The 20,583-nt window shown below is 51.9% G+C and overlaps 1 protein-coding gene across 1 annotated transcript in view; it reads right to left on the bottom strand.

Annotated features, from left to right (window-relative positions):
* Dlgap3 (DLG associated protein 3) overlaps positions 1 to 18,020 on the bottom strand; it is a 99,138-nt gene extending 81,118 nt beyond the window's left edge. The window contains exon 1 of the mRNA XM_045151378.1: positions 17,954 to 18,020. The gene's annotated coding sequence lies outside the window, so the exon portion shown is untranslated. The remainder of the gene's footprint in view (positions 1 to 17,953) is intronic.
* Positions 18,021 to 20,583: the final 2,563 nt, after the last annotated feature.

Below are 20,583 nucleotides of genomic sequence, written 5' to 3'. Positions count from 1 at the left end.
AAATGGCTTTTCTTCCTCTAACCTAGCCTCCTGATCTCTGCATGGAGTCTACAGTTTAGGGCCACCTCTAGAGTTTGCACATTGTCCTGAAAGCTCCCTGTGTGAATTGGGACAGGGACTACAGTATGAGGGTCTGACTGCTCCACTGGAGAGTCAAGCATGGGGTTCCTTCTTGGCGCATCATTGGTGGATTCCCTTGGCTCACTAACCCCTAAAGACCTCAACAACCAGAGATGTGGTCTCTTATCCCATTCCAGCTCCCATCACTTAGCTCTACCTGAAACTCTGCTGACCTTGCTCCAGCTGCAGGGGTATGTAAGCCCCTGCTCTCTTTGAGATCTCTGGGCTTAGAAGAGAACAAACAGGGAGGGGACACAGTAGTAGTATGTGAGAAGCAGCAAGCAGCACAAACAGTAACATTCCTCCACAGAACAGAACTGTCCTGTCAGATGTACTTCTCTTTCAAATAGTGGTCCACAGGCCCAGGACACCTCTTTAGTCTGTTACCTCTTACTCAACACAGTAGGATAAACATAATGTTTGCAAGCCATGAACTCCCCAAAGCCCAGAATTCACATGATCTATCTCTGTCCAGACAAGTGAAGTGTATAGTAGATGTGCAGAGAGTTTACTGGTAGTGCATGAGCTATCAAGGAGTAGTACCCCACCAACAATGCATGGAAGAGTAGGACCTTACAGAAGATGTATGGAGAAGTAGCACCCACAGCTGATGCATGGAGAAGTCAGGCACACAGATGAAGCATGGACAGTAGCACCCCACAGATGAGGTATGGAGTAGCTGTACCCACAAATGATGCATAGAGAAATAGTACCCCACAGATCATGCATGGAGAAGTAGTACCCAGAGATGATGCATGGAGAAGGAGTACCCACAAATGATGCATGCAGAAGTAGTAACCACAGATGACGCCTGGAGAAGGAGTACCCACAGATGATGCAAGGAGAAGGAGTACCCACAAATGATGCATGGAAAGGAGTACCCACAGACGATGCATGGAGAAGGAGTACCCACAGATGACACAAGGAGAAAGAGTACCCACAGACGACGCATGGAGAAGGAGTACCCACAGACGACTCATGGAGAAGGAGTACCCACAGATGACGCATGGAGAAGGAGTACCCACAGACGACGCATGGAGAAGGAGTACCCACAGACGACGCATGGAGAAGGAGTACCCACAGACGACGCATGGAGAAGGAGTACCCACAGATGACTCAAGGAGAAGGAGTACCCACAGACGATGCATGGAGAAGGAGTACCCACAGATGACGCATGGAGAAGGAGTACCCACAGACAACGCAGGGAGAAGTACTACTAACAAATCATGCATGGAGAGGTAGTATCCTATAGACCATGCATGGAGAATTAGTGCCCCACAGATGACACATGGAGAAGGAGTACCCACAGACGACACATGGAGAAGGAGTACCCACAGACGACGCATGGAGAAGGAGTACCCACAGACGATGCATGGAAAAGGAGTACCCACAGACGACGCAAGGAGAAGGAGTACCCACAGACGATGCATGGAGAAGGAGTACCCACAGACAATGCATGGAGAAGGAGTACCCACAGATGACGCAAGGAGAAGGAGTACCCACAGATGATGCAAGGAGAAGGAGTACCCACAGATGATGCATGGAGGAGTACCCACAGACGACGCATGGAGAAGGAGTACCCACAGACGACGCAAGGAGAAAAAGTACCCACAGACAATGCATGGAGGAGTACCCACAGACGACGCAAGGAGAAGGAGTACCCACAGACGACGCATGGAGAAGGAGTACCCACAGACGACGCATGGAGAAGGAGTACCCACAGACGACGCATGGAGAAGGAGTACCCACAGACGACGCATGGAGAAGGAGTACCCACAGACGACGCATGGAGAAGGAGTACCCACAGACGACGCATGGAGAAGGAGTACCCACAGACGACGCAAGGAGAAGGAGTACCCACAGACGACGCATGGAGAAGGAGTACCCACAGATGACGCAAGGAGAAAAAGTACCCACAGACAATGCATGGAGAAGGAGTACCCACAGACGACGCATGGAGAAGGAGTACCCACAGACGACGCAAGGAGAAAAAGTACCCACAGACAATGCATGGAGAAGGAGTACCCACAGACGACGCATGGAGAAGGAGTACCCACAGACGACGCAAGGAGAAGGAGTACCCACAGACGACGCATGGAGAAGGAGTACCCACAGACGACGCATGGAGAAGGAGTACCCACAGACGACGCATGGAGAAGGAGTACCCACAGACGACGCATGGAGAAGGAGTACCCACAGACGACGCATGGAGAAGGAGTACCCACAGGCGACGCATGGAGAAGGAGTACCCACAGGCGACGCAAGGAGAAGGAGTACCCACAGACGACGCATGGAGAAGGAGTACCCACAGATGACGCAAGGAGAAAAAGTACCCACAGACAATGCATGGAGAAGGAGTACCCACAGACGACGCATGGAGAAGGAGTACCCACAGACGACGCAAGGAGAAGGAGTACCCACAGATGACGCATGGAGGAGTACCCACAGACGACGCATGGAGAAGGAGTACCCACAGACGACGCAAGGAGAAAAAGTACCCACAGACAATGCATGGAGAAGGAGTACCCACAGACGATGCAAGGAGAAGGAGTACCCACAGACGACGCATGGAGAAGGAGTACCCACAGACGACGCATGGAGAAGGAGTACCCACAGACGACGCATGGAGAAGGAGTACCCACAGATGACACATGGAGAAGGAGTACCCACAGACGACGCATGGAGAAGGAGTACCCACAGACGACGCAAGGAGAAGGAGTACCCACAGACGACGCATGGAGAAGGAGTACCCACAGATGACGCAAGGAGAAAAAGTACCCACAGACAATGCATGGAGAAGGAGTACCCACAGACGACGCATGGAGAAGGAGTACCCACAGACGACGCAAGGAGAAAAAGTACCCACAGACAATGCATGGAGAAGGAGTACCCACAGACGACGCATGGAGAAGGAGTACCCACAGGCGACGCAAGGAGAAGGAGTACCCACAGACGACGCATGGAGAAGGAGTACCCACAGATGACGCAAGGAGAAAGAGTACCCACAGACAATGCATGGAGAAGGAGTACCCACAGACGACGCATGGAGAAGGAGTACCCACAGACGACGCAAGGAGAAAAAGTACCCACAGACAATGCATGGAGAAGGAGTACCCACAGACGACGCATGGAGAAGGAGTACCCACAGACGACGCAAGGAGAAGGAGTACCCACAGACGACACATGGAGAAGGAGTACCCACAGACGACGCATGGAGAAGGAGTACCCATAGATGACACAAGGAGAAAGAGTACCCACAGATGATGCATGGAGAAGGAGTACCCACAGACGACGCAAGGAGAAGGAGTACCCACAGACGACGCAAGGAGAAGGAGTACCCACAGACGACGCAAGGAGAAGGAGTACACACAGACGACGCATGGAGAAGGAGTACCCACAGATGACGCATGGAGAAGGAGTACCCACAGACGACGCAAGGAGAAGGAGTACCCACAGATGATGCAAGGAGAAGGAGTACCCACAGATGATGCATGGAGAAGGAGTACCCACAGATGACGCAAGGAGAAGGAGTACCCGCAGACGACTCAAGGAGAAGGAGTACCCACAGACGATGCAAGGAGAAGGAGTACCCACAGACGACGCATGGAGAAGGAGTACCCACAGATGATGCAAGCAGAAGGGGTACCTTCAGATGACGCATGGAGAAGGAGTACCCACAGACAATGCACAGGTAGAAGGAGAAAATGCTCCTTTTAAAGACAGGGTCTTACATAGTTCATGTTGTCTTCAAATTCAATATATTATTGTGGATGACCTTGAACTTTTGACCTTCTGAGTTCACTTCCAGAGTGCTAGGGTTACAGGTGTATGTCACCATGTGTGTTTTTGTTGTTGTTGTTGTTTTCAAGGTAGAGTCTCACTCCAGCCCAGGCTGACCTGGAGTTCATTATGTAGTCTCAGGCTGACCTTGAACTCACAGCAATCACCTACTTCTGCTTTCCATGTGTTGGGATTAAAGGTGTGTGCCACCATGCCTGACCCAGGCACATGCATGGTTTTTTGTGGTATTGGGAATTGAAGTTAAATCTTTGTGCATGCTAGGCAAACACTCTAGCAACTGAACTACATCTTCAGACATTTGTTTTGCTTTTTTGTTGTTTTGTTTTGTTTTGTTTTGTTTTGTTTTTCAAGGTAAGGTCTCACTCTAGCCCATGTTGACCTGAAATTCACTATGTAGTCTCAGTCTGTCCTTGAACTCACACAATCCTCATACTTCTGCCTCCCAAGTGCTGGGATTAAAGATATGCCTCGCCACACTTGGCCTCAACCTTTTTTTTTTTTTTTTTTAAGACAGGGTCTCACTATGCAGCTCTCACTGCGACACAGACACACATCTCATCCCCACAAAGGTTCCTCTGCATGTGCATTTTCATCCAAGAGACACTGACATCAGGGGGCACAGAGGCACATCTGACATATATGTCCACATATCTGCTTATCTCCACAAGACAGCTCTGTGTGTTCACTCCACAGCTCATAGGCATCCATATCTGCTCAATGTCATACACCAGATCCTCCCCCAACAAGAACTTTATCCATTGTTCCCAGATCTAATACTAGGCCCAGGTGAGCAATGATGTTCCCTTCCTCTGGGGTTGGCCAGGCAGCCCAGAGAGGGGGAGAAGGCGGCTCGATCTGCCTCTGATGGATGGAATTAATCTACTGAGCTGGAGAAACTAAATAATTAAATCCCTAATCACCCCTCAAGCCAGCCCAGGCCAATATAGTTGAGGGACGGAGGGGGCTCTGAGGCCCAGACCAATATCTTAGATGGGGGTGGGGCTTGAAAAGAGAGGCCCAGGTGGAGCCCTTCTTGAGAGGGTCTCTGGAAGGAGCTCTGGATAGACAGACAGACATGGTGCTCCATTGCCACAGGCTTTCCATTTCCACGTGGAAGCATTGCGGCCTGGGAAGCCAGTCCCCCCGAACCCCCATCACCACCCACCAAGATGGGTCACAGTCTTCTGACCCTTCCCAGAGCTCTTTCTTCCACTCCATGAAATGTGAGGTGTATCCTGGGAATGAACATCGGGGGCTGGCAAACAGGATACCCAAAGGGCCAAGGACTGAGGCAGTCAAGGACATTTGCCCAAACTGGGGCTGATAGTTTTGACCCACCCCTATGCCTCACTCCAAGAAAGATCCCTCCCTGAGCTGGCACAGACAGCAGGAGAAGACCCCCTCCTCACGGGTGCACCTGCTTCCCCAGGAAGTGGGTCCAGCACGTGGCTAAGAGGCTGAGGATGGGGCAGAAGCCTGGGCAGGGGGGCTCGGAGAATCAGCCTGGGAACAGATCCCAGTCCAATTGGCTGAAAAGTGGGTCATTTTCCTTTTGAAAAATAGTGAGAAAATGGAGAAGTAGGTCGGGCTCTCATCCCCTCAGCCCCAGGCACCATCCCCGACTTACAGGATGGAGAGAGACGGAGAGGCCTGCACGTGCTCAAACCCTACGTCCTCCAGACCCCCCAACCAAGGCTCCACAGTGTTTCAGGCCAAGGTCATCATTACTCAGGACACTCAAGGACATCCACATTCTGAAGACAGGACTGGAACATAACCCCTCCCCGCCCTGGGGGGAGCATCTAGGGGGAAAGAAGCTAAGGTTGGGAGCCAAGCTGGAGGATTGGGGACTTCAGCACAAGGGACTCTGAGAAGCCCCCCTCCCATGCCCACATTGGTCTGTCGTGATGCCTCTCCTCTCTTCTCCTCCCTTTCCTCTTCGTCCACGTGGGCAGAGTCGTTGCCATGACACCGCGGGCAGGTGGGCGGCTCTGGCGGCTGTTTCTGCCCAACCCCCATGCTCATAGCCAAGGTGGGAGGGGAGCAGCTGCAGTGCCCGGCCCCTGGCCCAGATGACAGAGGCAGGAGGACAGCCTTCACTCCGGGACCTGGGAGGGGCTCTAGCATTGGCCTCTGGGTTCCAAAGCAACCCAAACGGAAGTGTAGAGGTGTGGGAAGGAGCACTCAAAGAGGATCTTAAGCCTTGAGGACCCCCATCCCCCGCAGGTCAGGGAGTGACAGGGGGTGGAGCTAGAGCTGACCTGCGAGGACCACTCCTGTCTCTCCTTCTCGCCAGTTGTAACCACTACAGTCCCTTCCTGCTAGCAGCCTGCCTGAGATCTAGCCTCAGTCCCTCGATCTGCAATACAAGCTCAATTCCCCTGGCGCTCTTGAGAGAGAGGAAATAATCGGGAAGTCAAGACACAAAGAGACACTCCCTCCCCCTACTGCTAAACTTCAAGCTGTCCCACAGAAATTAGACCTGACTTCATTCACACCTCAGCTGCAGGGGCCAACAACTCCCAGGCCCTTCTGTGGCCCAGGCACTCATCCCACCAAGCAGGAGGGAGGGCCCGGGCTCAACAGAGAGGACGTGAAGTCCAGCTTCGGGAAGTCTGGGCCAGGCCCGAGCTCTCCCACTGAGGGCTCCTCACAGCCCCCCACCTCCTGCTTCTCTCTGTGTGCCTCCAAGACTCTGTGACTCTGGCTTGCTGAGATCACTTCCCAATGTTCAGGGCCCCGCTTGCTCCCAACCCTATTCCCTAAGGCAAGAGCGCCACTGAGCAGCCCTCAGCACCCTGGCTGGCAGGGGTGGGTGGGTGGGTTAGCTATGACAAAATCCACAAGGAAAGGAGAATGGCAGCCAAGGTTAGCTGGAGGAAGCCCAGCTTCTCATGGGGTACTGTTCATGACAGACACATGACATCCACACGTATGGATGTTTTTACTTCCCCCCAAGCCTTCCTTCTTCCAGGAGGGCAGGGGTATGACTGGCACATGCACACGTATGCATATGCTGTATCTCCACCTCCGTGGCTGATCTTATACATCACATTGGGCTTCCTTCATGCGAACGACTCGCCGGCGCTGTCACGACGGGTTCCTAACTGGTTCCTGGGCCTCTCGCTTTGTCCCACCTGGGTCCAGTCACCTCAACAGTATGCAGTGTGATCCATCCTTTATGCGACAGAAAGGAAACCCATGCGGAGCCAGGGAGACAGTTTCTTACAAGAGGATTGAAGGCCCCAAATCCCAGCCAGATACTCTTGTGGTCACAGTAGATTCAGCAATGAACACAACCAGATAAAGCTGTCATTCGCATGAAGTCTGTAGTCCAGTAAGGAAAGTGGGATGACAAACCAACATGTGAGGTAGTGGTGGTGGCAAGTGAAAATTTAAAATATATATAAACTGAGGTGAGGGGGAAGAGTGACAAGAGGCTATTTAAGTTAGACTGTTGGGGAGGCCTCTGCAGAAAAAAAAGAGAGAGAGAGAGAGAGACTTTTGAGCCAAGACTTGAACAAAGTGAGGGAGTGAGCTATATGCATGTCAGAAGAAAGAGCACTTCAGGCTGAAGGAAAAGGCAAGCACAAGAGCCTCCAAGTGTGACTGTGCTCAGCATCAGGGTTGGGTTTTTTGGGGGTTTTTTTGGTTTTTGTTTTTTTTTTGGTTTTTTGTTTTGTTTTTTTTTTTTTGGTTTTTCAAGGTAGGGTCTCACTCTAGCTCAGGCTGACCTGGAATTCACTATGTAGTCTCAGGGTGGCCTTGAACTCATGGAGTCCTCCCACCTCTGCCTCCCGAGTGCTGGGATTAAAGGCATGCACCACCACATCTGGCTAGCGTCATTTTTCAATTTTTATTAGTGTTTATTTTTAAAATATTTTTAATTTAAATTTATTTACTTATTTATTTATTAGAGAGAAGGGGGAGAGAGAAAGAAAGAATGGACACACCAAGGCCTCTAGCCACTGCAAACAAACTCTAGACATGTGCATCTGGCTTATGTGAGTACTGGGGAATTGAACCCGGGTCCTTCGGCTTCACAGGCGAGCACCTGAACCACTAAGCCAGCTCTCCAGCCTTATAATTTTTTTTAATATTTTATTTATTTATTTATAAGAGAATGAGTGAGAGAAAGAAGCAGGCAGACAGAGAGAAAGAAAATCGGCACACCAGGGCCTCCAGCCACTACAAATGTACTCCAGACGCGTGCACTACCTTGTGCATTTGGCTTTACATGGCTACTGGGGAATGAAACTTGGGTCCTTAGGCTTTGCAGGCAAACACCTTAACCACTGAGCCATCTCTCCAGCTCTCATTTTTTTTATTTGTGTGTATGTGTTTGTATGATGTGGGGGGGGTGAGCACATGCCATAGAATACATGTGATGGTCAGAGGACACCCCAGGGCGTCGGTCTTCTGTTTCCACTTTATTTGAGACAGGCTCTCTCTTGTTGCTTGCCACAGGGGCGGCCAGAGTAGCTGGACTGTGAGCTTTGGGATGCTCATGAGCCTATCTTTTCCTGCCAGTTGGCATACTGGGAATCCAAATTCTGGTCAGTAGGACTGCGGAGCAAGAGCCTTACCTACTGAGCTATCTCCCGGTCCCCTGTGCTCAGTCAGTACCTTTAAGGGACAGAAATGAAGCCCATGTGGAACCAGGGAGGCAACAGGTGACTATTTTACACACTTATGTCACTCAGGGCCCCACTACACACTGAATGTCACTCCAAGTAAGACCAAGTGCGATAGAAAGCCATTGTAAAGGCAGGACCAGGGCTAGGGAGGTGGTTCAGTTAGTAAAGTGCTTGCCTGGCATGCATGAAGTCCCGGGTTCAATCCCCAGCATTGTATAAACTAGGTGTGGTGCCACACGCCTGTAATTCTAGCACTCAGAAGGTGGAGACAGGAGGATCAGAAGTTCAAGGTCATCCTAGGCTATATAGGTAGTTCAAGGCCACCCTGGGGCTACTTGAGACTCTGTCTTAAAAAGAAAGAAAGAAGGAAAGGCATGATCTCGTCTTATTCCAACTGCCTCTGGAGAGAGTTCAAGGAGGTCCTTGGTACAGTGGAAGGATGGAGACTCTTGGGGCACTTTCTGCCCTGTAATGCCTTTTCCTTCAGATATCCACCTGGAAAACAACCGCCAGGTATTTTTAAGCTTCAGCTCAAAAGCCTCCCTCTTACAGATTCTTTACCAAACTCTCCTGTCCAGCTCCAGGGCTGACCAACCCTCCAGGTCTGTGGTGCACACATGCCTCTCCTTTACAGAGCACACGCCTCGCTCGGCTCCAAGCCTTTTACCTGCTCTAGTTGGGTACCTGAGGCTAAGAACTGTACCTGGTATCTAGCAGTCCAAGGCATACTACCAGTGTAAAATAAGCATTGGTTGAATGAATGGATGTCCTACATGAGGTATGAGTGATAGGGAAGGAAATATTGATAGACTAATGTCAACCTAGGCGAGCCACGTATAGAACCAGCATTCGGGAGGCTGAGACAGAGGGATTGCTGTGAGTCTTAGGTCATCATGGTCTACATAAGGAATTCCAGGCCAGCCTGGGCTACAGAGTGAACTTCTGTTCCCCACCCTACCTCACAAAAACCTGGGTGGATAAGGCATACAGGTATAATACAATCAGGCCAGTGTTAGCATATGCCCAGATATTTCAGATTTCTCTGTCCATGTGAGTTTGTATGTTAACCTGGCATAAATACTACAGTATAATTGTTCATATATGTAAGTTAGTATGTAAGCACACCTACACTGATACACACACATCACAGCATAAACAAGCAGTATAAAGATGTGTAGACACGGATTGCCATATATGCGGGCCTCCTCGACCCCCCTGCCCCTAAGCCCAACTCACCCTTAATTCATGAACTTCTGCAGAAGCGCTGATGCTTCTCCTCCCACGCTCTTTCCCCACACGCACCCCTGAACACCTCAGCATTTGGACCGCGCCAAACCTGCATCCCAGTTAAAGGCCTGCCTTCTACAAACTCACTTCATCTGGATGTGACTGGGCCATGGGAATTGGTTCCCTAGGACATGAGAATTTGAGAGGATTGCTTTCTAGAAAAGTGCCACAGGCATCTGGGTGGATCAACTTTAAGCTAATAGGAAAAGAACTTTTAGCCTATGCCAATGTTTAATCAAAGTCAGCACATCAGCCTCTTCATGTGCATCAATCATCTTGTGCATGAATAATATTCATTGTTGCTAATGTACACACACATACAGATTCCAACATCCATACTCACATACAAGCTGACACATTCATGAATCCCAGAGTGAGCACCCCCCAACACACACTCTGATTTAATTGCCTTCAAAGTCACATATCTATCTATCTATCTATCTATCTATCTATCTATCTATCTATACACATACATACATATGCCCATACATACATGCATAAACATAGTACACATACACAGTCACAGGCCCACTCACAGGATATGTGGCTCCTCCCCAGTCTAAACAGCCAGAAGTTCTCAGGTAAGCAGATATACTCTTGGACTCCTGGACACATCCCATTCAAAGAGAGATAAGGATGACAGAGAAAGAGACTTCATGCCTGGAGAAACTAGTGTTTGCTCAGACAACTTGGTTGGAGATAACGACAAAGCTGAAAGATCTTTCCCATCCAAGAGGCAGTTCCCCTCCCAAATAAAACCCTTTCATTCTAAAGAGAGAGATGAGAGCTGGAGAGATGGCTTAGCAGTTAAGGTGTTTGCCTGCAAAGCCAAAGGACCTTGGGTTGATTCCCTAGGACCCACGTAAGCCAGATACACAAGGCGGCACATGCATCTAGTGTTCATTTTCAGTGGCTGGAGGCTCTAGTGCACCCATTCTCTGTGTGTGTGTGTGTGTGTGTGTGTGTGTGTGTCTACCTCTTTCTCTCTTTTTTGCTCTCTCAAATAAACAAATAAATTTTTTAAAAAAGAAATAAAAAAGAGCTCGGCATGGTGGCACATGCCTTTAATCCCAGCACTCTGGAGGCAGAGGTAGAAGGACCATTGTGAGTTTGATGCCACCCTGAGAATACAGAGTGAATTCTAGGTCAGTATGGGCTAGAGTGAGACCCTACCTCAAAAAAAAAAAAAAAAAGAAAGAAAGAAAGAAAGAAAAAAGAGAGAGAGATAAAGAAAGAAAAATAGAAATGAGGGCTGGAGAGATGGTTTAGTGGTTAAGGTGCTTTCCTGTGAAGCCTAAGAACCCTGGTTCAATTCCCCAGAATCCACATAAGCCAGATACACAAGGTGGTGCATGTGTCTGGGGTTTGTAGTGACTAGAGGCCCTGACATGCCCATTCTCCCCCCCCCCCCCGTCTTTCTCTCTCTCTTTCTGTAAATAAATAAATAAATAAAATATTTTTTAAATTTTATTTATTTATTTATTTGAGAGCAACAGACACAGAGAGAAAGACAGAGAGAGGGAGAGAGAGAGAATGGGCACGCCAGGGCTTCCAGACTCTGCAAACGAACTCCAGACGCGTGTGCCCCCCTGTGCATCTGGCTAATGTGGGTCCTGGGGAACCGAGCCTCGAACCGGGGTCCTTAGGCTTCACAGGCAAGCGCTTAACCACTAAGCCATCTCTCCAGCCCAAAATAAAATATTTTTTAAAAAATAAAATAAAAAGAAAGGTGAAGAGAACTTCTTTCCAGTACTTCTGGGTGCATTCCACTGCTCCCAGACTCTAAGGCAGATACAAAGCAGAGGAAGGGCAGTCAGGGAACTAGATCGAGTCCTAAAGCCTCCTGGATGTTCCTCTTCTTTCCCCTCTTCTTCTATAGGAAACATGTCGCATTTCCCAGGGCAGCCTGTGGGCCTTCACAAGAGAGAGGGTGGACCAGGAGCTTCACCAATGTAAAGGTAGTGACCCGGTCTCAGGATAAAATAGAAGCAAGTATTTAAAAGCAAGAACCAGTCAGGGAACAGGGAGGCAAGCCGAAGATACTTCCTGGCAGGGAAGCAGCTGCCGGAACACTGGATCATGAATAGCAGGACTCTCCAAGGGGCCAGGGAGAAGGGGGTGGACATCTAGCCTTCCATGTGGGGGTGGAGGGGTGACTGCTTCAGGCAGTAGCAGCAGCTCCAAAGTCAAGTCTTATCAAAGCTGTTATGTAACCAAGGGAGCAGAGTGGAGCACAAACACCTCCCCTCCCCAAACAGGCACCCACACCCACACCCACCACCTCCCAGCACCACAGCATAATGAAAACTCCGCTCCTCTCAAGCAGCTCAAGGAGGAGGAATCATCTTGATGAGTTACATCAGAAACATGATGGGTGATGGCTCCTTGTTAACCAGAAGTCGTATCTGAGAAGGGAGGCATTGGTTTGGCGTGAGGTCTCTAAATTTCTCCCCCTTGTCTTGAGCTACATGCCACACCCAGTGTCTGCCCAGACATCTGGAAACCCTTTCTTTCCCCTCCCCACCCCCCAAGAAGGTTGCCATCTGAATATCTGATTGTGCTCCTGGGGATAGGAGGTGAGCTGCCATCAACTCCTCCTGCCTGTGGCTCCCCCACAGTCTCATCTGCATGTCCTGACATTTGGCTTTCATCCCCCTGAGATGTCAAGGGAAGGAACCTAGAGAAATGACTCCTTGCTCTGTCCCCTTTACAGTTACAAAAGCAAAGTAGAAGAGCCCAGATAACTGGCATGACCCTGACCACAGGTCAATAAGCAAAAGCTATCCAGAGAAACTAAAGATTGAAATCCAGACTTCATCACTCAGTTTCAACATTTTTAACTCCTCCACGTCTTCTTATTTTCCCACTGCCCTGTCTCCAGTAGCCTCCTCCTCCTCTTCCCCGTGGTACTGAACAACCCCACCCACTCCTTGAATCCTCTGCTTAGAAATCTTCCTCCCCAGCAAAAGTCTCTCCCAAATGCTGCTCTGAGCTAAGGTTGGGGATGGGCAGAGCACAAGACAGGTTTGTAAAACACTTCAGTGGCCCTGTTCTGAAATCTAAGGGACAGTCAGCAAGGGGTGCCAAGTGGTCATTCAAACTATCCTGAACTCCATCCATCCAGGCCTAACTGGCAAGAAGCAAGCTCTCTCAACTCAGGAATGTCTTAAACTAGAACTTCTGGGACCCAGCAGAAGAAAAGCTGGTGACAGTGTCCCTAAGCTTGTTGCACTAACGAAGATGACCCCAGGAGAAGAAAGCTCAGAGTCACAATTTCATTACACATCCCCACCCCTAACACTAACAGTAGGGTGGCTTTGGAAAGAGGCAGGTAGGTTGAAACAGGAAAAAGGAAGTCGCTTTTGGAAATACCACTAATAACTAGAAGGCCAAAACCCATAAGGAGAACCCCAGAATTTATATTTCTATCCAAGGACAGTCCTTGGAAAGTGGGTCATCTGGGAGAATTTTTCTAGTAAGACTTCAGTCCTGCCCAGCCTTTCCATCTTCCACCTAAACTCTGCCCCGTTCAGCACTTGGGACAGCTCCAACGACACAAATCCCCTCCGAGTCCCATTCAGCACCGCGGACAGCTCCTAGGGACCCTCTGGCCCAGTTGTCAGACACCCTGAAAGCCAGAAAGCAGCGGGTTTACCCCATGGTGCCCCCTTTCTATAACAGAAGCCCCTCTCCTCTTGCCTCTCCCACCCTCGCTTCCATCCACAGTGGCACCTGTCACCCCGCGCTCCCTTCCCTATACATCCTAAAAGAGGAAAGAAACCCAGACCCCCAAGCTTCCTAAGGAAGCCTAGAGATAGGACCCCACCCACCTTCTTTCAACCCTAAGCCTCTTAAAGCCACTCACAGCTGGTTCTACAAAACACTTTTCTTTTTAACCGCCCCTCCAAATAAAAGAAAATACTCACGTGGGGGCTCTCAGCCCTGTAGGCAGATGTGCTGGGGGGTAGGCAGAGAGAGGTAGCTCCCCACACCCTGTTCTGAACCCCCTTTCTGAAGGAGCCAGCTCCCATCTGGACTGGGGGAGGAGAGAGACTTGTGGAAGCACTGAGTGAGGGGAGGGGAGAGGGAAAGAAGTAGGAGTGGGGGAACTGTGGGACGGGGGTGTCGGGATGGGGGTGAGGGAATCCTTTTTAATTTCATTCTCTCCCCATGTCTACATCAGCCCCGCAGGCGCAGCTCTTTAATATTTACACACACAGGAAGAAGACAGGATGAGAAAGAACAGAGAGTGAAGGGGGGCCAGGGGCTACCTGAGCTCAAAGGGCACAGAGGCCTTTGACAGCTGAGGTCTTGGACCCCCCACACCATCGCCAGCCTACTTCCATCCTGAGCGCTTGACTGGAGGGAAGGAGGAGGATCCCTGGGACCATTCTGTCCCTTTGTTAACAAGACACTTTGAAGCTGCATCAGGAAAAAAGATCAGATCCCCACCCACATACCTGGACACCCCCACAAACCCAGATTTCTTGGGTGCCTTCTGTGCAGATGGCAGAGGCAGTGCTCATTTGCAAGCATGTTATGATGCCTGGAAGCATGCTTGCCTGGGGGGTTGCTGTGCACATGCACAAGGGCATGTCAGCCAGCATGTCCAAGTTTATACAAGCATGTTCAGAGTGTATTCCTATGCTAACAGCCAAGCGATCAAGCTCAAGTCTGTGCAACTTTATGTGGAAACCAGTCCCCAGCAACCTCCCCTTTCTTCCCCTGGTGCTCCAACGACATGCGTCCCAGGGAAAAGGCCACAGAACCTCCTCAGACATCCTTCTTCCCAGGACCCTCCCTCACAGCCTCACTTTTTCTCTCTGTAACATGGGAAGAAAGGGCCGGTGGGAAGAGATGCTACGTGGAGCCCAGGGGCCTGACAAGTTATTAGCAAGGATGAGCTGGCAGCTCGTTACCATAACGATGGTGCCACCGCCTCACCCCAGCTCAAACTCAGACTCCCCAGACGGCAGGAGGCTCGCTGAGCCAGCAGCCTCCAGACTGAAGGGGGGGTAGATAAAAGGGGAATTGAGATGTAATGCTTGCAGAGTGGAGGGTACACATGTGTTCTTACATACAACACACACACACACACACACACACACACCCATGCCCCGAGTTGAAGCTTTTAACTCCATCGAGTGGGACTGAAACCAGAACCCAGAAAGGCTTCCTGACCATGGTGATGCGAAGATACTGGAAAAGACTTTGAAAGTCCACCTCCACAAAAGCTTCTAGTGCCCTTTCTCCCTTCACTCCAACCACCGAAACATCAAGCATATAGGAGACCCCATGCCTGTAAAAATGGGGACAGTTGTGTTTCCTGTTTTCCATTTGCTCTAAATTCCTGGACAATTTCCTCACAAGGGACTCAGGTAGATACACACCCTTCCAAAATCAAACAAGACCCACAAGTTTCCTTACCCACCAGAATCCCCAGTAAGGAAGAAACTGTAGCCCAACTAGAGGCAAAAACGCGTCCGAGACTGGGTGGAAAGAAAGAAAATTAGCTCAGGCCACTTGAGCTCCAACATCAGCTAGAAGAGAAGTGAGATGCCAGGCAGCTGCTGAAAGCAGGCACTGGAAGAAGAAAGTCTGGAGTCAGGCCTGCAGCAGCACCGGCCCCTCACTAGCTGGAAGTAAGACGCGGCCATGGCTTACCTCTCCAGGGGGCCTGCCAGCTATCCCCACCCCCCAGGGATATCTGTAGCTTCCTCTCTTCGGAAAGGAGTTCCAGGTTGAAGGATGTAGAAGTCTTAGACATAGAGCCTTTATTTCTTCTCCCCACATCTCCTATATTCAGCTCTAACAGGGGTGGAGAGTTCAGGAATAGAACATGAAAGGCTGGGAAGTTCCTGTTAGAAGACTGGCCTAGGAACCCATGAGTTCATTGTGTGACCTTGAGCAAGTCCCCTCCCTCCCTTCTCTGGCCTTCAGTCTCCAGTGTGTAATTAAGAGCTTGGACCAAGTCAACTGTCAGGTTCTTCCTCTGGCTATCATTCTGTAGTTTCATGCAAGCCCATCCCTTGGATGTGAGCCCCCTGGCACAAAATGCAGTGGGCACTGGCTGGCAGATCAGTAGGGCAGTGGGGAGAATGTGGGGGCTGTATCTGAGGCTGTTCATTCTATGTTCACGTTCCTTTTAGAAACACCTGCCACCCTGGCCCTCCCAGCTCTCTTTTTAGACCCTGATTCACTGCCAACTCACGAAGCTCTCTCCCCTCCCTCCTCTCATCCCCCCACCACCACCCATCTCTCTCTTACAGGCATTGACAGCTGGGTGCAAAAGTAACCCTAACATTCAGGAGACAGTGGACAGAAGTGGGAGCCAGTGACTTAGGGCCAGAAGGAGTACTCTAGGGGGCATGCTCCCATTCTCTAACCTTAACCCAGCCAGGTTCCCTAGGTCACCTGAAGACTCACCTGAAGACCTGAGTGGGTTTTTATTTTTTTTCAAATACCATTGCCAGTCAATGTGTGATTGTGGGAAATGCAAATCTTTTCTCAGGCCTCAATACCCTCATCTGGAAACTGTCATTCTATTAGGTTGAACCAGGTGAGGTGACAGATATTTCAGGGTTTTGTTGTTTTTTGGTTTTTCGAGGTAGGGTCTCACTCTAGCTCAGGCTGACCTGTATTTCACTTTGTAGTCTCAGGGTGGCCTCGAACTTACAGTGATCCTCCTACCTCTGCCTCCGAGCGCTGAGAAGAAAGGCGTGTGCCACCACGCCCGGCTCTGGCTTTTTTTTTTTTTTTTAACAAAAAAGGAACAACTGAATAATGTCAGTTTCATGTGGCTTACCCTGACAGCTGCCCTGCCTGTTTCTGAGGCCTTTAAAGAGGAAAAAAAAAAAAAAAAGTTGAAAAGGCGCAGTTTCAAAAGTCCTGGACTGATACAGGGGTATAGTTTATGACTACTCCTTCAAGACTCTTAGTACAGACCCACCTGGCACCAGCAGGCTCAACCAATAACCCAGAAACTTAGAAATTTAGGGGCTGGAACTCTGGGAGAATGACACCTGTTCCAATGACTAACAAGGCGGATGCTTCCTCCAGGCCTCCTCAGCGCCCAAAGGGCCTTTGGTGAAACATTCCTGAGATGCCACAAACTCCGAGGCCCCGGAGCAGCAGCAGCTCCCTTCAGGCTCACCACCAGCAGGGACCCCACCACTGGCATCACAGAGGGTACCCTGGGAGGTAGGTGAAGGAACAGAGTGCTCTGATGCTCTTGTCTGGTCCACGACTAGGAGTCCCTGGGGAGAGGAACTGACCTCTGAAAAGTGTGATCTCGCTTTCCTACGTCCCACCAGGAATGGGGGTGGGGCAGAGCCCAGGTGTTCGTGAACCCAGCTCAGACACATTCTCACACAGCCAACACACACGGGCACACAGCACACGGATACCTACGCTCATTCAGAGACAATCACACAGGCACATACACACACACAGGTCCATTCATACACACACACACACACACACACACACACACACATCGCGGCCACACAGTGACAACACACACTCATTCTCTCTCTGACACACACACACACACACACACACACACGTCGACATCTTCATGCACAGTAAACACCCCGCACACTCGCTTGCATGCACTCACGGAACGCACACACAGTGACACGTTCATCACAGACACACAGTGACACGCAGTGACACACCTGCAGAGGAAAACTTCTCTCTGGATCTCCCTGACTCCCCCCTACCCACACCCCTCCCCAGACCCAAGGCTCCAGCCGGGCTAGATCTGGGCAAGGGGGACTGGTCAGCCTCCCACGGCCCTGGCTGGCTGGGACTGCGGGGCGCACGGTCTCCTGCCCGGTGCCTCCTCGGGTCGGGCCGCGGGCCTCCAGGCTGGGGCGAGGGCGGGAGGCGGGGGTCGGCCGAGGAGGCTCAGCCCCTCCCAGCCCCTGGGGCGGCCCGAGCCGAGGCCGCGGGAGCTCTCCTCCTCCCCCCACCCGCCCCGCCGCACCTCGGGGCGTGGGCGGCGCCGGGGCCCGCAGCCGGGCCGAGGCTGGGGGGCGCTGCGGAGGGCGCGGCTAGCACGGGCACCCCCACACACACCCCAGTCTCCACCCCACCGGGCGGCTTACCTGGCCCGGCTCGGGCTCCGGCCGGGGTTACATGGTGCTGGCGGGCCGGGCCGGGGGGGTGCGCTGCGGCGGGCGCGCGCGCGCGGGCGGGCGGGCTCCGGGACCCGGCACTGCGGAGCCCCCAGCAGCGGAGGGGCCGCGCCGGCTGCGGAGCCCCGAGCGAGAGCCGAGCGGCAGGGGGAGCGGGAGGCGGCCAAGCCACGGAGGCTGGATTTCCCGGGGACCGGGAAGGGGAGGCGGGGGGATCCCGCCCGCGCGCTCCGCCCCCGCCCCCGCCCCCGCGCAGGGCGGCCGAGCCGGGAGCCCGGCACAGGGAGGGGGGGGACCGAGCTCCTCACCCCGCCCCCGCCGCGGGGTGGAGGTGGGGGGTCCCCGAGGAGCTCCCGCCTCGCGGAGCGACAGCGCGGGGGAGGCCCGGCTCGGGGCTGCGAGTACGGTCCCCCTGGCCGGGAGCACCCCCTCCCTCCCCACGGGGGTCAACGTCGGCCGGGAACCCTGGGACGGACGCCTACGGTGTCACGGCCGCACGCGGGGAACCGGAGCCCCGGGGAGCTGGAGGCTGGGGAGATGCATAGGCTCGCTGGCCAAGTCCCCTGGCCCTCCGTGGCACAGTCACGCCCTGAATGTCACACACGCAGCTCCCCCCCCCCCACTCCCAGGCACGTCCCCTTAGGAGACTGTGCTCAGGGCTTTCCAGGTCTTGGCCTGGGTTCTGGGAATGTACCCCCCACCCACTCTCTCTCTCTCTCTCCTGCCCCACCCCTGATAAAATGGGGCGCTGTGCCCGGCCTCGGAGTCACTTGACACGTGTCCCTCACCCCACAGAGGCGATCCTCAGCTGTGGAAGAGAGAACCCCGCTATACCTGCCGTCTTTGCTGGGGACCCCACCCGTGCCCACTACGCCCGCCCACCTCTGGGCCCCGAACTAGGGATTGTGCCACGGCGGGGGCGGGTGGAGGAGGGAAAGGGGACTGTCCGAAGGAAGCCCAGCGCCAGGCTGCAGAGCCAGGAGGACACACGCTGCGGGAGAGGGAGAGAGAAAGAGAGAGCAGCAGAGAGCTGACTGCAGCATTCCCTGGCTGGAATCCGTCTTGGCGCCTAGAGCGATGCTGTAATGGGGTGGAGGGGGGCGCGTGGGGGAAGCCGCAGGGGGAGGGGTTGGGGAAGGGGGAGGGCTGGCTCTGGGTACTGACTTTCAGGGGTGGTCGTGAGGGCAAGCTGAAAGTTGGGGTGGAGAAGATGGGCGTCCTTCAAGCCTTCTTCCTTCTTCCTCTATCTTGCTGGCAACTGAAAACTTGAGGTGGTGGGTTTGGGAGGCTTGGGGGACAGGCCACCTCTCTAGGAACAGACCTGTGCGGTGTTCTGATTCAAATGCACCCCTCCCACCCACACACACACAATTCAACAACTAACTCCTTTCTCCGGCTCATCCCTTTGGGATCACCGGCTCTCCTTCATGATTAAAGGAGAAACTGAGGCACAGAGAGTAGAAGCCACAGGCTCCCCAAAGAGCTAGAATCGGGGTCTCAAGCCCGCACCCTTTGCCCAAAGAGAGGTTTAAAGATACCACATTACAGAAATGACACAAAGGGTCTTGGAGAGCCCTTCTCCAAAAGGAAAACGGAGAAGTCTAGCAGATTGGCCAACTATCTTGCGGCCCGTGAGAACACTTCGTTGTCCATTCAATAAAGCTTGCAGACAATTCCCAGCCCAGCATTCCTTCACCCCAGAGCAGATGTCAGAGAAAATAAGATAGAAAGTTGGCTCAGGAACCCCCTTTAGAACAAAAAAGAAGAGTTCACTTCCTATGGCACTTAAGAATAGCTATCACACAGAAAGCTAAAAAGGTACCATGAGGCTGGAGAGGTTGCTTAGCTGTTAAGGCGCTTGCCTGTGAAGCTAAGGACCTAGGTTCAATTCCCTAGTACTCATATAAGCCAGATGCATATAGTGGCACATGCACCTGGAGTTTGTTTGGGGTGGCTCGCGCTCATGTGCGCGTGCTCTCTCTCTCTCAAATAATTAAAAATTATTTATTTATTTATTTATTTGAGAGCAACAGACACAGAGAGAAAGACAGATGGAGAGAGAGAAAATGGGCGTGCCAGGGCTTCCAGTCTCTGCAAACGAACTCCAGACGCGTGCGCCCCCTTGTGCATCTGGCTAACGTGGGACCTGGGGAACCGAGCCTCAAACTAGAGTCCTTAGGCTTCACAGGCAAGCGCTTAACCACTAAGCCATCTCTCCAACCCTAAAATAATTTTTAAATAAATAAGTAAATAAAAAGGTACCATAGTGCCTCATCAGTTCTGAGATGTGTTTTTTATTTGTTTGTTTGTTTTGTTTTGTTTTGTTTTTTCAAGGTAGGGTCTCACTCTAGCCCAGGCTGACCTGGAATTCACTATGGACTCTTAGGGTGGCCTCAAACTCACAGCAATCCTCCTTCCTACCTCTGCCTCCCGAGTGCTGGGATTAAAGACGTGTCGGACCATGCCAGGCCTGAGATGTGTTTTAAAAACCATTCTGAAACTGGAAGGCATCTTACAAAGTATGAGGACATCTAGTCTATGGGTTTTCCACTTTTCTCTTAAAGCCATTACCAACAAAGCTGTGGGGTTTTTGTTTGTTT

Source organism: Jaculus jaculus, chromosome 5 (assembly GCF_020740685.1).
Source record: "Jaculus jaculus isolate mJacJac1 chromosome 5, mJacJac1.mat.Y.cur, whole genome shotgun sequence".
Classification (NCBI taxonomy): domain Eukaryota; kingdom Metazoa; phylum Chordata; class Mammalia; order Rodentia; family Dipodidae; genus Jaculus; species Jaculus jaculus.
The sequence above is the reverse complement of the archived record's forward strand: the minus strand, read 5'-3'. Positions and strand labels throughout refer to the sequence as shown.